The following is a 19,669-nucleotide window of genomic DNA, read 5'->3' as shown; positions in this document are numbered from 1 at the left end:
CCCTGTTAAGGTCAACCCTGCTACGGTCAACCCTGTTAAGGTCAACCCTGTTACGGTCAACCCTGTTAAGGTCAACCCTGTTAAGGTCAACCCTGTTAAGGTCAACCCTGTTACGGTCAACCCTGTTACGGTCAACCCTGTTAAGGTCAACCCTGTTAAGGTCAACCCTGTTACGGTCAACCCTGTTAAGGTCAACCCTGTTAAGGTCAACCCTGTTAAGGTCAACCCTATTACTTTATTTGGCACTTAATAGGCACTTACTATAGTATTTTTTTAAATTTAAACCTCTTGAGATGGGTTGTTCTTTATGAAAATAATGTAAAATCATAATTTAATGAAGTTACACTGTACCTTAGGTACTCATTTGGTGGAACGACCCAGCTCTCAGCCACTGATAGGCTGTGAGGCTAAAGACCACACCCAGCTCTCAGCCACTGATAGGCTGTGAGGCTAAAGACCACACCCAGCTCCCAGCCACTGATAGGCTGTTAGGCTAATGGAGTGTGTGAGGCTAAATATGAAGGGTTTTGTTTTCATTCAGGAAGAAGGGAAGATCCATTTCACTTTTCATCTCAAGTGCTAGTCATGAGTGGTGCCAAACTAGCAGATGTATAAACACTACCACGACTTAATACTGTAGTATTATTCCACACACACGCTGGTGATACTGTAAATACATTATCCTAGGTTAGTAATACAACTTGAAGGAGTGTGTACTGAACTGTTGGAATGTCCCAAAGATGAAGGTTGTGTGTGTGTGTGTGTGTGTGTGTGTGTGTGTGTGTGTGCGTGTGTGTGTGTGTGTGTGTGTGTGTGTGTGTGTGTGTGTGTGTGTGTGTGTGTGTGTGTGTGTGTGTGTGTGTTGTATACACTGAGCCACACAGTTAGAGTTAAACAATGCTTCTGTTTGATTTACAGTGACAGCACGAATACAACAACTCTCCCACACTGATCCCTCTACTTCGAGCGTTCTCTCTCTCCCTCTCTGGGAGTAGAGTGGCTGTCTTTTTCCATGGTTGTTCACAGTGTCTCTTGAGTGTCTTGCTGAGTTTGACTGTCTGTGAGTTTGACTGTGTGTGTGTGTGTGTGTGTGTGTGTGTGTGTGTGTGTGTGTGTGTGTGTGTGTGTGTGTGTGTGAGTGTGAGTGTGAGTGTGAGTGTGAGTGTGAGTGTGTGTGTGTGTGTGTGTGTGTGTGTGTGTGTGTGTGTGTGTGTGTGTGTGTGTGTGTGTGTGTGTGAGTGTGTGTGTGTGTGTGACTGCACAGCTGACAACATTAATAAAGCCACTGTACAACGTGGCACAGTGCTACAACACTGTAATTCACCACATACGTATTTGTTCAGATTTTTATTGAGCATTTATTTTTAAATAAGAGCTAAAACTCCATAAAATATCCAATTAAAGAAACAAATAGTAAAAACTTGATTGACTTGTAACATCAGGGTCATGGCAACATTGAAAACGAATCATTTACATTTACATTTACATTTAAGTCATTTAGCAGACGCTCTTATCCAGAGCGACTTACAAATTGGTGCATTCACCTTATGATATCCAGTGGAACAACCACTTTACAATAGTGCATCTAAATCTTTTAAGGGGGGGGGGGGGGGGGTTAGAAGGATTACTTTATCCTATCCTAGGTATTCCTTAAAGAGGTGGGGTTTCAGGTGTCTCCGGAAGGTGGTGATTGACTCCGCTGACCTGGCGTCGTGAGGGAGTTTGTTCCACCATTGGGGTGCCAGAGCAGCGAACAGTTTTGACTGGGCTGAGCGGGAACTGTACTTCCTCAGAGGTAGGGAGGCGAGCAGGCCAGAGGTGGATGAACGCAGTGCCCTTGTTTGGGTGTAGGGCCTGATCAGAGCCTGAAGGTACTGAGGTGCCGTTCCCCTCACAGCTCCGTGGGCAAGCACCATGGTCTTGTAGCGGATGCGAGCTTCAACTGGAAGCCAGTGGAGAGAGCGGAGGGGGTGACGTGAGAGAACTTGGGAAGGTTGAACACCAGACGGGCTGCGGCGTTCTGGATGAGTTGTCGGGGTTTAATGGCACAGGCAGGGAGCCCAGCCAACAGCGAGTTGCAGTAATCCAGACGGGAGATGACAAGTGCCTGGATTAGGACCTGCGCCGCTTCCTGTGTGAGGCAGGGTCGTACTCTGCGAATGTTGTAGAGCATGAACCTACAGGAACGGGTCACCGCCTTGATGTTAGTTGAGAACGACAGGGTGTTGTCCAGGATCACGCCAAGGTTCTTAGCACTCTGGGAGGAGGACACAATGGAGTTGTCAACCGTGATGGCGAGATCATGGAACGGGCAGTCCTTCCCCGGGAGGAAGAGCAGCTCCGTCTTGCCGAGGTTCAGCTTGAGGTGGTGATCCGTCATCCACACTGATATGTCTGCCAGACATGCAGACAGGCAGTGAGGTCACCCTCCAATGATAGACACGGGGGAGGTGTTGACAGTGAGGTCACCCTCCAATGATAGACAAGGGGGAGGTGTTGACAGTGACGTCATTCACCAATGATAGACAAGGGGGAGGTGTTGACAGTGAGATCATTCACCAATGATAGACAAGGGGGAGGTGTTGACAGTGAGGTCATTCACCAATGATAGACACGGGGGAGGTGTTGACAGTGAGGTCATTCACCAATGATAGACACGGGGGAGGTGTTGACAGTGAGGTCATTCACCAATGATAGACACGGGGGAGGTGTTGACAGTGAGGTCTCCCTCCAATGATAGACAAGGGGGAGGTGTTGACAGTGAGGTCGTTCACCAATGATAGACAAGGGGGAGGTGTTGACAGTGAGGTCGTTCACCAATGATAGACAAGGGAGAGGTGTTGACAGTGAGGTCATTCACCAATGATAGACAAGGGGGAGGTGTTGACAGTGAGGTCATTCACCAATGATAGACACGGGGGAGGTGTTGACAGTGAGGTCATTCACCAATGATAGACAAGGGAGAGGTGTTGACAGTGAGGTCATTCACCAATGATAGACAAGGGAGAGGTGTTGACAGTGAGGTCATTCACCAATGATAGACAAGGGAGAGGTGTTTACAGTGAGGTCATTCACCAATGATAGACAAGGGAGAGGTGTTGACAGTGAGGTCATTCACCAATGATAGACAAGGGGGAGGTGTTGACAGTGAGGTCGTTCACCAATGATAGACAAGGGGGAGGTGTTGACAGTGAGGTCATTCACCAATGATAGACAAGGGGGAGGTGTTGACAGTGAGGTCACCCTCCAATGATAGACAAGGGGGAGGTGTTGACAGTGAGGTCATTCACCAATGATAGACAAGGGGGAGGTGTTGACAGTGAGGTCATTCACCAATGATAGACAAGGGGGAGGTGTTGACAGTGAGGTCATTCACCAATGATAGACAACGGGGAGGTGTTGACAGTTGGTCTTTTATGCTTTTGACATTAAAGTGAATGAATAGGTTTAGATTGTTGACATTTGAGCTCAGCTTTTAATTCAACAGAGGTATGTCATTCAAGGTTAAATCTGGGATATTTTATCAATGGACAGATAACTAATAAAGTACATCTGAAGTGGACCATTACATCTTTCTGTTTCAATCACGTTGAATGGTAACAGATCTATCCAGTGGTGACTTCACTGTTTTCATGTTGTCAGGACATAAGAACAAACCATGTGTCTGAGGAGGACAACAACTTTCTCCCAGGAGCCTGTAGAACTGCACAGACACAGACACACCATAACATACACACACAGTGCCCTGCCATCGCAACACCAGAGAAACTAAGCAGCCATGTTGTTATCAAATTCAGGCAGACTGGGGCTCGTTAAGAGAGAGAGCGTTATTTGAAAGCCGGTAATAGGAACCAGATTGCTCCTTTAATTAGCGCGCCTCAGTGTGACACTGCGACCCATTATCCTGCTGCCTACAGCTACAACATGTGGAAACAAGCCCAGCAACAGGATATCCTGCTGCCTACAGCTACAACATGTGGAAACAAGCCCAGCAACAGGATATCCTGCTGCCTACAGCTACAACATGTGGAAACAAGCCCAGCAATAGGAAGTGATGTTGGAGGAACCGGTCTAGACGGAGGGACATGGATGTCGAGAGGATCACGGGGGTCTAGGCTGGGCTGTGGAGGGAGGAGAATCAATAGCGCCACTCACACAGTTCTCAGCTTGTCACAGAAGGAGACAGAGACGTTTTAAACAGGTTTTCGCCAGGATTAGGGCAAGATTTCCTCATCATGGAGAAAACTATCAGACTCCTACTGCTCCTTGCATGGCCAGTCAGCAGATTGTCATAACGTGTTGTAATGGGATATATTATGCCGTTGTTATGACAACGTTATGGTTTGATGATGATGGCTGTTACAATGACCTACTGCTGTAGGATACAGCCGATAAAATAGGAGTGTGTCTTTGTTTAAGCATGGCCCCATCTCATTGCCTCGGTGCATTTACACAAAGCTCAATTAGGACAATATTGTCTTCCTGACCCGTAGTACTAGACAGGGGAGCAAGTTAGCCTAATGGTTAAGAGCGTTGGGCTAGTAACCAGAAGGTCGAATCCCCGAGCTGGCAAGGTGGAAAAATCAACCATTCTGCTCCCTGGGCGCCGATGACGTGGATGTCCACGTTAAGGACACCTCCACGTTAAGGACACCATTAAGGACACCTCTGATTCAGAGGGTTAAATGAGGAAGACACATTTCAGTTGAATGCATTCGGTTGTACAACTGACCAGGTATCCCCATTCTCTCCTACAAGGGGGTTAGAATATGTAACATGAACATCCACATCATCCACCTCTCTCCACCAGTCAATGGTTTGGAATGTAGTGAAATAGGGGTCGAGGTAAAGGGTTTCTCATGTCACACTGCTTCATCAACATCCTGAAGAGCACCACTCAAATCCCACACAGCTGTGTCAACACCACGGAGTAGAATAAGCATTCAGAAAGAGATACCTAAAGGAATCATTAATGCAAGGCAGTAATATTTTTCCACACTGTGTGTCGTCGTTGTATGTCTGTTTCGGGTTTGGAACATTCATGTCTCGCCGCCGTGGTAACAAACGTGATTTTCTTGAAACAGTGACACTGGCTAGAGTGGATTCTTTACCTAAAACACACACAGACAAAGACCTTGAAAAGTGCCTCCCGAGTGGGCAGTGGTCTAAGGAACTGCATCGCAGTGGTCTAAGGAACTGCACCACAGTGGTCTAAGGAACTGCATCACAGTGGTCTAAGGAACTGCACCACGGTGGTTTAATGAACTGCATCACAGTGGTCTAAGGAACTGCACCACAGTGGTCTAAGGAACTGCACCACAGTGGTCTAAGGAACTGCATCACATTGGTCTAAGGAACTGCATCACAGTGGTCTAAGGAACTGCACCACGGTGGTTTAATGAACTGCATCACAGTGGTCTAAGGAACTGCACCACGGTGGTCTAAGGAACTGCATCACGGTGGTCTAAGGAACTGCATCGCGGTGGTCTAATGAACTGCATCACGGTGGTCTAAGGAACTGCATCACGGTGGTCTAATGAACTGCATCACAGTGGTCTAAGGAACTGCACCACAGTGGTCTAAGGAACTGCATCACAGTGGTCTAAGGAACTGCACCACGGTGGTCTAAGGAACTGCATCACGGTGGTCTAAGGAACTGCATCGCGGTGGTCTAAGGAACTGCATCACAGTGGTCTAAGGAACTGCATCACAGTGGTCTAAGGAACTGCATCACAGTGGTCTAAGGAACTGCACCACGGTGGTCTAAGGAACTGCATCACGGTGGTCTAATGAACTGCATCACAGTGGTCTAAGGAACTGCATCACAGTGGTCTAAGGAACTGCACCACGGTGGTCTAAGGAACTGCATCACAGTGGTCTAAGGAACTGCATCACAGTGGTCTAAGGAACTGCATCACAGTGGTCTAAGGAACTGCACCACGGTGGTTTAATGAACTGCATCACAGTGGTCTAAGGAACTGCACCACGGTGGTCTAAGGAACTGCATCACGGTGGTCTAATGAACTGCATCACAGTGGTCTAAGGAACTGCACCACAGTGGTCTAAGGAACTGCATCACAGTGGTCTAAGGAACTGCACCACGGTGGTCTAAGGAACTGTATCACGGTGGTCTAAGGAACTGCATCGCAGTGGTCTAAGGAACTGCATCACAGTGGTCTAAGGAACTGCATCACAGTGGTCTAAGGAACTGCATCACAGTGGTCTAAGGAACTGCACCACGGTGGTCTAAGGAACTGCATCACGGTGGTCTAATGAACTGCATCGCAGTGGTCTAAGGAACTGCATCACAGTGGTCTAAGGAACTGCACCACGGTGGTCTAAGGAACTGCATCACAGTGGTCTAAAGAACTGCATCACAGTGGTCTAAGGAACTGCATCACAGTGGTCTAAGGAACTGCATCGCAGTGGTCTAATGAACTGCATCGCAGTGGTCTAAGGAACTGCACCACAGTGGTCTAAGGACCTGCATCACAGTGGTCTAAGGAACTGCAATGAGGTGGTCTAAGGAACTGCATCACGGTGGTCTAAGGACCTGCATTGCAGTGGTCTAAGGAACTGCAATGAGGTGGTCTAAGGAACTGCAATGAGGTGGTCTAAGGAACTGCATCACGGTGGTCTAAGGAACTGCAATGAGGTGGTCTAAGGAACTGCATCGCAGTGGTCTAAGGAACTGCAACCAGGTGGTCTAAGGAACTGCATCGCAGTGGTTTAATGAACTGCATCACAGTGGTCTAAGGAACTGCATCACAGTGGTCTAAGGAACTGCAATGAGGTGGTCTAAGGAACTGCATCACAGTGGTCTAAGGAACTGCATCACAGTGGTCTAAGGAACTGCAATGAAGAGATACCTAAAGGAATCATTAATGCAAGGCAGTAATATTTTTTCCACACTGTGTGTCATCGTTGTATGTCTGTTTCGGGTTTGGAACATTCATGTCTCGCCGCCGTGGTAACAAACGTGATTTTCTTGTAACAGTGACACAAGCTAGAGTGGATTCTTTACCTAAAACACACACAGACAAAGACCTTGAAAAGTGCCTCCCGAGTGGGCAGTGGTCTAAGGAACTGCATCGCAGTGGTCTAAGGAACTGCACCACAGTGGTCTAAGGAACTGCACCACGGTGGTCTAAGGAACTGCATCACAGTGGTCTAAGGAACTGCACCACGGTGGTTTAATGAACTGCATCACAGTGGTCTAAGGAACTGCACCACGGTGGTCTAAGGAACTGCACCACGGTGGTCTAAGGAACTGCACCACGGTGGTCTACGGAACTGCACCACGGTGGTCTAAGGAACTGCATCACAGTGGTCTAAGGAACTGCATCACAGTGGTCTAAGGAACTGCATCACAGTGGTCTAAGGAACTGCACCACGGTGGTCTAAGGAACTGCATCACAGTGGTCTAAGGAACTGCATCACAGTGGTCTAAGGAACTGCACCACGGTGGTCTAAGGAACTGCACCACAGTGGTTTAATGAACTGCATCACAGTGGTCTAAGGAGCTGCACCACAGTGGTCTAAGGAACTGCATCACAGTGGTCTAAGGAACTGCACCACAGTGGTCTAAGGAACTGCATCACGGTGGTCTAATGAACTGCCTCGCAGTGGTCTAAGGAACTGCATCACAGTGGTCTAAGGAACTGCACCACGGTGGTCTAAGGAACTGCATCACGGTGGTCTAAGGAACTGCATCACAGTGGTCTAAGGAACTGCATCACAGTGGTCTAAGGAACTGCATCACAGTGGTCTAAGGAACTGCATCACGGTGGTCTAAGGAACTGCATCACGGTGGTCTAAGGAACTGCATCACGGTGGTCTAAGGAACTGCATCACGGTGGTCTAAGGAACTGCATCACGGTGGTCTAAGGAACTGCATCACGGTGGTCTAATGAACTGCATCGCAGTGGTCTAAGGAACTGCATCACAGTGGTCTAAGGAACTGCACCACGGTGGTCTAAGGAACTGCATCACAGTGGTCTAAAGAACTGCATCACAGTGGTCTAAGGAACTGCATCACAGTGGTCTAAGGAACTGCATCGCAGTGGTCTAATGAACTGCATCGCAGTGGTCTAAGGAACTGCACCACAGTGGTCTAAGGACCTGCATCACAGTGGTCTAAGGAACTGCAATGAGGTGGTCTAAGGAACTGCATCACGGTGGTCTAAGGACCTGCATTGCAGTGGTCTAAGGAACTGCAATGAGGTGGTCTAAGGAACTGCAATGAGGTGGTCTAAGGAACTGCATCACGGTGGTCTAAGGAACTGCAATGAGGTGGTCTAAGGAACTGCATCGCAGTGGTCTAAGGAACTGCAACCAGGTGGTCTAAGGAACTGCATCGCAGTGGTTTAATGAACTGCATCACAGTGGTCTAAGGAACTGCATCACAGTGGTCTAAGGAACTGCAATGAGGTGGTCTAAGGAACTGCATCACAGTGGTCTAAGGAACTGCATCACAGTGGTCTAAGGAACTGCAATGAAGAGATACCTAAAGGAATCATTAATGCAAGGCAGTAATATTTTTTCCACACTGTGTGTCATCGTTGTATGTCTGTTTCGGGTTTGGAACATTCATGTCTCGCCGCCGTGGTAACAAACGTGATTTTCTTGTAACAGTGACACAAGCTAGAGTGGATTCTTTACCTAAAACACACACAGACAAAGACCTTGAAAAGTGCCTCCCGAGTGGGCAGTGGTCTAAGGAACTGCATCGCAGTGGTCTAAGGAACTGCACCACAGTGGTCTAAGGAACTGCACCACGGTGGTCTAAGGAACTGCATCACAGTGGTCTAAGGAACTGCACCACGGTGGTTTAATGAACTGCATCACAGTGGTCTAAGGAACTGCACCACGGTGGTCTAAGGAACTGCACCACGGTGGTCTAAGGAACTGCACCACGGTGGTCTACGGAACTGCACCACGGTGGTCTAAGGAACTGCATCACAGTGGTCTAAGGAACTGCATCACAGTGGTCTAAGGAACTGCATCACAGTGGTCTAAGGAACTGCACCACGGTGGTCTAAGGAACTGCATCACAGTGGTCTAAGGAACTGCATCACAGTGGTCTAAGGAACTGCACCACGGTGGTCTAAGGAACTGCACCACAGTGGTTTAATGAACTGCATCACAGTGGTCTAAGGAGCTGCACCACAGTGGTCTAAGGAACTGCATCACAGTGGTCTAAGGAACTGCACCACAGTGGTCTAAGGAACTGCATCACGGTGGTCTAATGAACTGCCTCGCAGTGGTCTAAGGAACTGCATCACAGTGGTCTAAGGAACTGCACCACGGTGGTCTAAGGAACTGCATCACGGTGGTCTAAGGAACTGCATCACAGTGGTCTAAGGAACTGCATCACAGTGGTCTAAGGAACTGCATCACAGTGGTCTAAGGAACTGCATCACGGTGGTCTAAGGAACTGCATCACGGTGGTCTAAGGAACTGCATCACGGTGGTCTAAGGAACTGCATCACGGTGGTCTAAGGAACTGCATCACGGTGGTCTAAGGAACTGCATCACGGTGGTCTAAGGAACTGCATCACGGTGGTCTAAGGAACTGCATCACGGTGGTCTAAGGAACTGCATCACAGTGGTCTAAGGAACTGCATCACAGTGGTCTAAGGAACTGCATCACAGTGGTCTAAGGAACTGCATCGAGGTGGTCTAAGGAACTGCATCACAGTGGTCTAAGGAACTGCATCGCAGTGGTCTAAGGAACTGCATCACAGTGGTCTAAGGAACTGCATCGCAGTGGTCTAAGGAACTGCATCACAGTGGTTTAATGAACTGCATCACAGTGGTCTAAGGAACTGCATCACAGTGGTCTAAGGAACTGCATCGCAGTGGTCTAATGAACTGCATCGCAGTGGTCTAAGGAACTGCACCACAGTGGTCTAAGGACCTGCATCACAGTGGTCTAAGGAACTGCAATGAGGTGGTCTAAGGAACTGCATCACGGTGGTCTAAGGACCTGCATTGCAGTGGTCTAAGGAACTGCAATGAGGTGGTCTAAGGAACTGCAATGAGGTGGTCTAAGGAACTGCATCACGGTGGTCTAAGGAACTGCAATGAGGTGGTCTAAGGAACTGCATCGCAGTGGTCTAAGGAACTGCAACCAGGTGGTCTAAGGAACTGCATCGCAGTGGTTTAATGAACTGCATCACAGTGGTCTAAGGAACTGCATCACAGTGGTCTAAGGAACTGCAATGAGGTGGTCTAAGGAACTGCATCGCAGTGGTCTAAGGAACTGCATCACGGTGGTCTAAGGAACTGCATCGCAGTGGTCTAAGGAACTGCATCACAGTGGTCTAAGGAACTGCAATGAGGTGGTCTAAGGAACTGCATCGCAGTGGTCTAAGGAACTGCATCACAGTGGTTTAATGAACTGCATCACAGTGGTCTAAGGAACTGCATCACAGTGGTCTAAGGAACTGCAATGAGGTGGTCTAAGGAACTGCATCACAGTGGTCTAAGGAACTGCATCACGGTGGTCTAAGGAACTGCATCGCAGTGGTCTATGGAACTGCATCACAGTGGTCTAAGGAACTGCATCACAGTGGTCTAAGGAACTGCATCGAGGTGGTCTAAGGAACTGCATCACAGTGGTCTAAGGAACTGCATCACAGTGGTCTAAGGAACTGCACCACAGTGGTTTAAGGAACTGCATCACAGTGGTCTAAGGAACTGCATCACAGTGGTTTGAGGAACTGCATCACAGTGGTCTAAGGAACTGCATCACAGTGGTTTAATGAACTGCATCACAGTGGTCTAAGGAACTGCATCACAGTGGTTTAAGGAACTGCATCACAGTGGTCTAAGGAACTGCATCACAGTGGTTTAATGAACTGCATCACAGTGGTCTAAGGAACTGCATCACAGTGGTTTAATGAACTGCATCACAGTGGTCTAAGGAACTGCATCACAGTGGTTTAATGAACTGCATCACAGTGGTCTAAGGAACTGCATCACAGTGGTCTAAGGAACTGCATCACAGTGGTTTAATGAACTGCATCACAGTGGTCTAAGGAACTGCATCACAGTGGTCTAAGGAACTGCATCGAGGTGGTCTAAGGAACTGCATCACAGTGGTCTAAGGAACTGCATCGCAGTGGTCTAAGGAACTGCATCACAGTGGTCTAAGGAACTGCATCGCAGTGGTCTAAGGAACTGCATCACAGTGGTTTAATGAACTGCATCACAGTGGTCTAAGGAACTGCATCACAGTGGTCTAAGGAACTGCATCGCAGTGGTCTAATGAACTGCATCGCAGTGGTCTAAGGAACTGCACCACAGTGGTCTAAGGACCTGCATCACAGTGGTCTAAGGAACTGCAATGAGGTGGTCTAAGGAACTGCATCACGGTGGTCTAAGGACCTGCATTGCAGTGGTCTAAGGAACTGCAATGAGGTGGTCTAAGGAACTGCAATGAGGTGGTCTAAGGAACTGCATCACGGTGGTCTAAGGAACTGCAATGAGGTGGTCTAAGGAACTGCATCGCAGTGGTCTAAGGAACTGCAACCAGGTGGTCTAAGGAACTGCATCACAGTGGTTTAATGAACTGCATCACAGTGGTCTAAGGAACTGCATCACAGTGGTCTAAGGAACTGCAATGAGGTGGTCTAAGGAACTGCATCGCAGTGGTCTAAGGAACTGCATCACAGTGGTCTAAGGAACTGCATCACGGTGGTCTAAGGAACTGCATCGCAGTGGTCTAAGGAACTGCATCACAGTGGTCTAAGGAACTGCAATGAGGTGGTCTAAGGAACTGCATCGCAGTGGTCTAAGGAACTGCATCACAGTGGTTTAATGAACTGCATCACAGTGGTCTAAGGAACTGCATCACAGTGGTCTAAGGAACTGCAATGAGGTGGTCTAAGGAACTGCATCACAGTGGTCTAAGGAACTGCATCACGGTGGTCTAAGGAACTGCATCGCAGTGGTCTATGGAACTGCATCACAATGGTCTAAGGAACTGCATCACAGTGGTCTAAGGAACTGCATCGAGGTGGTCTAAGGAACTGCATCACAGTGGTCTAAGGAACTGCATCACAGTGGTCTAAGGAACTGCATCACAGTGGTCTAAGGAACTGCATCGAGGTGTTATAAGGAACTGCAATGAGGTGGTCTAAGGAACTGCATCACAGTGATCTAAGGAACTGCATCACAGTGGTCTAAGGAACTGCATCACAGTGGTTTAAGGAACTGCATCACAGTGGTCTAAGGAACTGCATCACAGTGGTTTAAGGAACTGCATCACAGTGGTCTAAGGAACTGCATCACAGTGGTTTAATGAACTGCATCACAGTGGTCTAAGGAACTGCATCACAGTGGTTTAATGAACTGCATCACAGTGGTCTAAGGAACTGCATCACAGTGGTTTAATGAACTGCATCACAGTGGTCTAAGGAACTGCATCACAGTGGTTTAATGAACTGCATCACAGTGGTCTAAGGAACTGCATCACAGTGGTCTAAGGAACTGCATCACAGTGGTTTAATGAACTGCATCACAGTGGTCTAAGGAACTGCATCACAGTGGTCTAAGGAACTGCATCACAGTGGTTTAATGAACTGCATCACAGTGGTCTAAGGAACTGCATCACAGTGGTCTAAGGAACTGCATCACAGTGGTTTAATGAACTGCATCACAGTGGTCTAAGGAACTGCATCACAGTGGTCTAAGGAACTGCATCGAGGTGGTCTAAGGAACTGCATCACAGTGGTCTAAGGAACTGCATCGCAGTGGTCTAAGGAACTGCATCACAGTGGTCTAAGGAACTGCATCGCAGTGGTCTAAGGAACTGCATCACAGTGGTTTAATGAACTGCATCACAGTGGTCTAAGGAACTGCATCACAGTGGTCTAAGGAACTGCATCGCAGTGGTCTAATGAACTGCATCGCAGTGGTCTAAGGAACTGCACCACAGTGGTCTAAGGACCTGCATCACAGTGGTCTAAGGAACTGCAATGAGGTGGTCTAAGGAACTGCATCACGGTGGTCTAAGGACCTGCATTGCAGTGGTCTAAGGAACTGCAATGAGGTGGTCTAAGGAACTGCAATGAGGTGGTCTAAGGAACTGCATCACGGTGGTCTAAGGAACTGCAATGAGGTGGTCTAAGGAACTGCATCGCAGTGGTCTAAGGAACTGCAACCAGGTGGTCTAAGGAACTGCATCACAGTGGTTTAATGAACTGCATCACAGTGGTCTAAGGAACTGCATCACAGTGGTCTAAGGAACTGCAATGAGGTGGTCTAAGGAACTGCATCGCAGTGGTCTAAGGAACTGCATCACAGTGGTCTAAGGAACTGCATCACGGTGGTCTAAGGAACTGCATCGCAGTGGTCTAAGGAACTGCATCACAGTGGTCTAAGGAACTGCAATGAGGTGGTCTAAGGAACTGCATCGCAGTGGTCTAAGGAACTGCATCACAGTGGTTTAATGAACTGCATCACAGTGGTCTAAGGAACTGCATCACAGTGGTCTAAGGAACTGCAATGAGGTGGTCTAAGGAACTGCATCACAGTGGTCTAAGGAACTGCATCACGGTGGTCTAAGGAACTGCATCGCAGTGGTCTATGGAACTGCATCACAATGGTCTAAGGAACTGCATCACAGTGGTCTAAGGAACTGCATCGAGGTGGTCTAAGGAACTGCATCACAGTGGTCTAAGGAACTGCATCACAGTGGTCTAAGGAACTGCATCACAGTGGTCTAAGGAACTGCATCGAGGTGTTATAAGGAACTGCAATGAGGTGGTCTAAGGAACTGCATCACAGTGATCTAAGGAACTGCATCACAGTGGTCTAAGGAACTGCATCACAGTGGTCTAAGGAACTGCATCGCAGTGGTCTAAGGAACTGCATCACAGTGGTTTAAGGAACTGCATCACAGTGGTCTAAGGAACTGCATCACATTGGTCTAAGGAACTGCCTCACAGTGGTTTAAGGAACTGCATCACAGTGGTCTAAGGAACTGCATCACAGTGGTTTAAGGAACTGCATCACAGTGGTCTAAGGAACTGCATCACAGTGGTTTAATGAACTGCATCACAGTGGTCTAAGGAACTGCATCACAGTGGTTTAATGAACTGCATCACAGTGGTCTAAGGAACTGCATCACAGTGGTTTAATGAACTGCATCACAGTGGTCTAAGGAACTGCATCACAGTGGTTTAATGAACTGCATCACAGTGGTCTAAGGAACTGCATCACAGTGGTCTAAGGAACTGCATCACAGTGGTTTAATGAACTGCATCACAGTGGTCTAAGGAACTGCATCACAGTGGTCTAAGGAACTGCATCACAGTGGTCTAAGGAACTGCATCACAGTGGTCTAAGGAACTGCATCACAGTGCTAGCGGCGTCACTACAGATCCGGGAGATCCATGAGGCGGCGCACACTTGGCTAGCGTCGTCCGGGTTAGGGGAGGGTTTGGCCCAGCGTCGTCCGGGTTAGTGGAGGGTTTGGCCCAGCGTCGTCCGGGTTAGGGAAGGGTTTGGCCCAGCGTCGTGTGGGTTAGGGGAGGGTTTGGCCCAGCGTCGTCCGGGTTAGGGGAGGGTTTGGCCCAGCGTCGTGTGGGTTAGGGGAGGGTTTGGCCCAGTGTCGTCCGGGTTAGGGGAGGGTTTAGCCCAGCGTCGTCCGGGTTAGGGGAGGGTTTGGCCCAGCGTCGTCCGGGTTAGGGGAGGGTTTGGCCCAGCGTCGTGTGGGTTAGGGGAGGGTTTGGCCCAGCGTCGTCCGGGTTAGGGGAGGGTTTGGCCCAGCGTCGTCCGGGTTAGGGGAGGGTTTGGCCCAGCGTCGTCCGGGTTAGGGGAGGGTTTGGCCCAGCGTCGTGTGGGTTAGGGGAGGGTTTGGCCCAGCGTCGTCCGGGTTAGGGGAGGGTTTTGCCCAGCGTCGTCCGGGTTAGGGGAGGGTTTGGCCCAGCGTCGTCCGGGTTAGGGGAGGGTTTGGCCCAGCGTCGTGTGGGTTAGGGGAGGGTTTGGCCCAGCGTCGTGTGGGTTAGGGGAGGGTTTGGCCCAGCGTCGTGTGGGTTAGGGGAGGGTTTGGCCCAGCGTCGTGTGGGTTAGGGGAGGGTTTGGCCCAGCGTCGTGTGGGTTAGGGGAGGGTTTGGCCCAGCGTCGTCCGGGTTAGGGGAGGGTTTGGCCCAGCGTCGTCCGGGTTAGGGGAGGGTTTGGCCCAGCGTCGTGTGGGTTAGGGGAGGGTTTGGCCCAGCGTCGTCCGGGTTAGGGGAGGGTTTGGCCCAGCGTCGTCCGGGTTAGGGGAGGGTTTGGCCCAGCGTCGTCTAGTGACTCCTTGTGACACGCTGACTTCGGTCGCCAGCGTCGTGTGGGTTAGGGGAGGGTTTGACCCAGCGTCGTCCGGGTTAGGGGAGGGTTTGGCCCAGCGTCGTCTAGTGACTCCTTGTGACACGCTGACTTCGGTCGCCAGTCAGGATGCGGTGCGGCGGGTTGTGTTTCGGAGGACGCATGGCTCTCGAACTTCGCCTCTCACGAGTCTGTACGGGAGTTGCAGCGATGGGACACGACTGTAACTACCAATTGGGGAGAAAAAGGGGTAAAAAGTACCAGAAAAAATACAACACAATGTTTTAATTAAAAAGATGTCTAAAATGTAGACTAGATTACCAGTTCAGACAGTTGGTTGTGTAGACTAGATTACCAGTTCAGACAGTTGGTTGTGTAGACTAGATTACCAGTTCAGACAGTTGGTTGTGTAGACTAGATTACCAGTTCAGACAGTTGGTTGTGTAGACTAGTTGGTTGTCTGACATCAGTGTTTGGAGAACGGTTTTCTTTGTTCCTCACAGCCATGTAATCTGAGAGAGACTTCCATCTGTCGAGAGCAGGCCAGGACACGCACATGTATGCCCACAACCTCCTGTCTCTACAACCTCCTGTCTCTACAACCTCCTGTCTCTACAACCTCCTGTCTCTACAACCTCCTGTCTCTACAACCTCCTGTCTCTACAACCTCCTGTCTCTACAACCACCTGTCTCTAAAACCTCCTGTCTCTACAACCTCCTGTCTCTACAACCTCCTGTCTCTACAACCTCCTGTCTCTACAACCTCCTGTATCTACAACCACCTGTCTCTACAACCTCCTGTCTCTAAAACCTCCTGTCTCTAAAACCTCCTGTCTCTAAAACCTCCTGTCTCTAAAACCTCCTGTCTCTACAACGTCCTGTCTCTAAAACCTCCTGTCTCTACAACCTCCTGTCTCTACAACCTCCTGTCTCTACAACCTCCTGTCTCTACAACCTCCTGTCTCTACAACCTCCTGTCTCCTAATCATCCTGTCTCTACAACCTCCTGTCTCCTAATCATCCTCTCTACAACCACCTGTCTCTACAACCTCCTGTCTCTACAACCTCCTGTCTCTAAAACCTCCTGTCTCTACAACCTCCTGTCTCTACAACCTCCTGTCTCTACAACCTCCTGTCTCTACAACCTCCTGTCTCTACAACCTCCTGTCTCTACAACCACCTGTCTCTAAAACCTCCTGTCTCTAAAACCTCCTGTCTCTAAAACCTCCTGTCTCTACAACCTCCTGTGTCATTCCACATTAGTGCCTGCTGGTCTATCTGAAGAAACCAGAAGGTTTATGTCAAGTGTGGTTGTGCTCAGCCTTGGTCCTGAGGGCATCTTAAAAAAGTAAAAACAAGTTATTGGTAATAATAATAATAGCACCAGAAAGAGGCCCTGGTGGTTGTGAGTTAAATTAAAGACATTCTGTCTCTTGTGGGGCAAGATTTTCCGCACATTCATTATGACATCATCGCCCTGTCCCGTTGATGGCAGGGGGTCGTCTTGGTGATAGATTCCGTGTCGGCCAAAAGGTTCTGCAGCCGCGAGAATTTGGGAGCAGAGTGGAACAGACAGAGTAGAATGGAGCAGGCGTGGAATTTCTGAATTCTCCCTGGAAACAGTCTAACCTGTAACTGATTCCAGGCCTGTCTGAACGGCCATCTGACCTCAGAGAAGGAGACAGCTGTGATAGGTCTATGCCCTCCGGGAGGGCCCAAATACCGTTTGAATGCGTCTCCTAAACCAGAGCAATATACACAGGGAGGGGGGCAATGATGTGAAGGAAACTGCAGCTAGAGACTTCAGCCAGGGAAAAGGAGGGAGATAAATTACATGGACTAACTTTCTTTGGGTTCGTGTGTTTCTGCTCTGTTAGCAGTTTTGGATGTCATTTGCTTTGTAATGTAATTTTCTGTTTCCTTTGATTGATTTATCTAATGTTCTCATGTATTATACTGTAGTGTTTCCAACAATATGTTACCATTTACTGTACTGTTGTATCACCAACAATATGTTACCATTTACTGTACTGTTGTATCACCAACAATATGTTACCATTTACTGTACTGTTGTATCACCAACAATATGTTACCATTTACTGTACTGTTGTATCACCAACAATATGTTACCATTGACTGTACTGTTGTATCACCAACAATATGTTACCATTTACTGTACTGTTGTATCACCAACAATATGTTACCATTTACTGTACTGTTGTATCACCAACAATATGTTACCATTTACTGTACTGTTGTATCACCAACAATATGTTACCATTTACTGTACTGTTGTATCACCAACAATATGTTACCATTTACTGTACTGTTGTATCACCAACAATATGTTAACATTTACTGTACTGTTGTATCACCAACAATATGTTACCATTTACTGTACTGTTGTATCACCAACAATATGTTACCATTGACTGTACTGTTGTAACACCAACAATATGTTACCATTTACTGTACTGTTGTAACACCAACAATATGGTACCATTTACTGTACTGTTGTATCACCAACAATATGTTACCATTTACTGTACTGTGGTGTCATAAACAGGTAGAACCCAAAAAGGTTCTACCTGGAATCAAAAGAGTTCTACCTGGAATCAAAAAGTTTTCCTCAATTGGTTCTCCTATGGGGACAGCCAAAGAACCCTTTAAGGTTCTAGATATCACCTTTTTTTCTAAGAGTGTATGGTTCTTGTCAAAGGTAGTGCACTATAAAGGGAATAGGGTTCCATTTGGGACATAAGCCAAATGACTTTGATCAACTACTACTGACTGGGAATGTCGTTTTCTTATTATGGGAGACACATTCTATAACATGTCTTTGCTGTCTGTCTGTATGAGGGAGGGAGGAATAGACAGACATGTGTGTAGGCCAGTGAAATGACAGATGTTGCCTTGCTCTTTTTCCCAGAGGTCTGCGGTGCTGATAGAGGCAACTCTAGCCAGCACAGGCGGCTGGTGGCACCTTGATCGTTTCATAAATGTGTCTCCTCAGGATGTGACTGATGTAGTGGTGGAAGGTTGTCAAGGTTGTGCTGAACTCATCTTCAAGAGAGAAATGTGTCCGCCCAAGCAAGCTTCCATGATTACATCACTCCTCTGGGCCTCCTCTTGAGATAAGAGAGAAATCATTCTTAATTAAAGGCTTCAAACCTGCCTCAAACCACTAGTATCCTGTTGTAGTGGCAGAGTCGGCTGTCATTGTACTAATTGTCTGTTTCATAGTCATGTAACAGATGGTTATATAACAGGCAGTTTGTCTGAGTTGATTGTGTCCCCATGTCAGTCCTGCATCTTTTCCAACATTACAGAAACAATGTATTTCCAATCCGCTGTATGTGGATGAAAGCCAAGTGAAAAGGCCTGAGAAACTGGGAGGAAAGCTAACACAAAAAACATGTTTTGGCAAAAATACAGTCTAATATCCATATACTAACACAAAAGCATCATATCTCAAACAATGGACTGTTTAAGTGTTCTGGTCGGGACATATTGTTCTTAGGGAAAGCTGTGGAACCTGTGAGATGTGACATTCTGCTCATTTAAACGCATATCTCTTATTGGTTGGGATTTGAAACCATCAAATCAATGTAAATTCCACTCAAGCAACAAAAAACAACAGAGGATTGTAAAACTCAAGATAAACCGTTAGGTTCTCATCTTGATCTTCTTAAATCAATGTCAAGACACCTGCCCTAAAAATAAAAGCTCTGACTGCTGACTTTATAAAGGAGAAATGTTCTTACTGTGACTGATGTGTGGTTGTTCCACCTACCTATCATAAGAGGACTGCACTAACTAAGTAACTCTGGATAAGAGTGTCTGCTAAATGACTCAAATGTCAAATGTAAATGTCTTCTTTCCCAAACCTACAACAGATTCCACAAGACCTGTGTCCAAGGTATCTCAGTATTGAAAACAAAACAGTAGCGTATACTTCCCCCTCTCGCCCCTACATTACCTTGAAATGCTTTGAAGTGTTTAATTATTCACCCATTCACCCTCTAATCCACCAAGAGCTTTAGTAATGTTATAGAGAGAGAGAGAGAGAGAGAGAGAGAGAGAGAGAGAGAGAGAGAGAGAGAGAGAGAGAGAGAGAGAGAGAGAGAGAGAGAGAGAGAGAGAGAGAGAGAGAGAGAGAGAGAGAGAGAGAGAGAGAGAGAGAGAGAGAGAGAGAGACTATGTCTATCTCTGTGGTCTTACAGAACACTCCACAACCAATTTTAATGATGGTCGGTGTGTGTGTGTCATATGTTCATTAGCAGCCAGCTCATGTTATCCATAAAACGATGCCTGAAGGAGACTGCCAGCCTCCTCTGTTTCTGTTTGGGGC

Source organism: Salvelinus namaycush, chromosome 38 (assembly GCF_016432855.1).
Source record: "Salvelinus namaycush isolate Seneca chromosome 38, SaNama_1.0, whole genome shotgun sequence".
In the NCBI taxonomy this organism is placed as follows: domain Eukaryota; kingdom Metazoa; phylum Chordata; class Actinopteri; order Salmoniformes; family Salmonidae; genus Salvelinus; species Salvelinus namaycush.
This window is presented reverse-complemented; position numbering follows the sequence as displayed.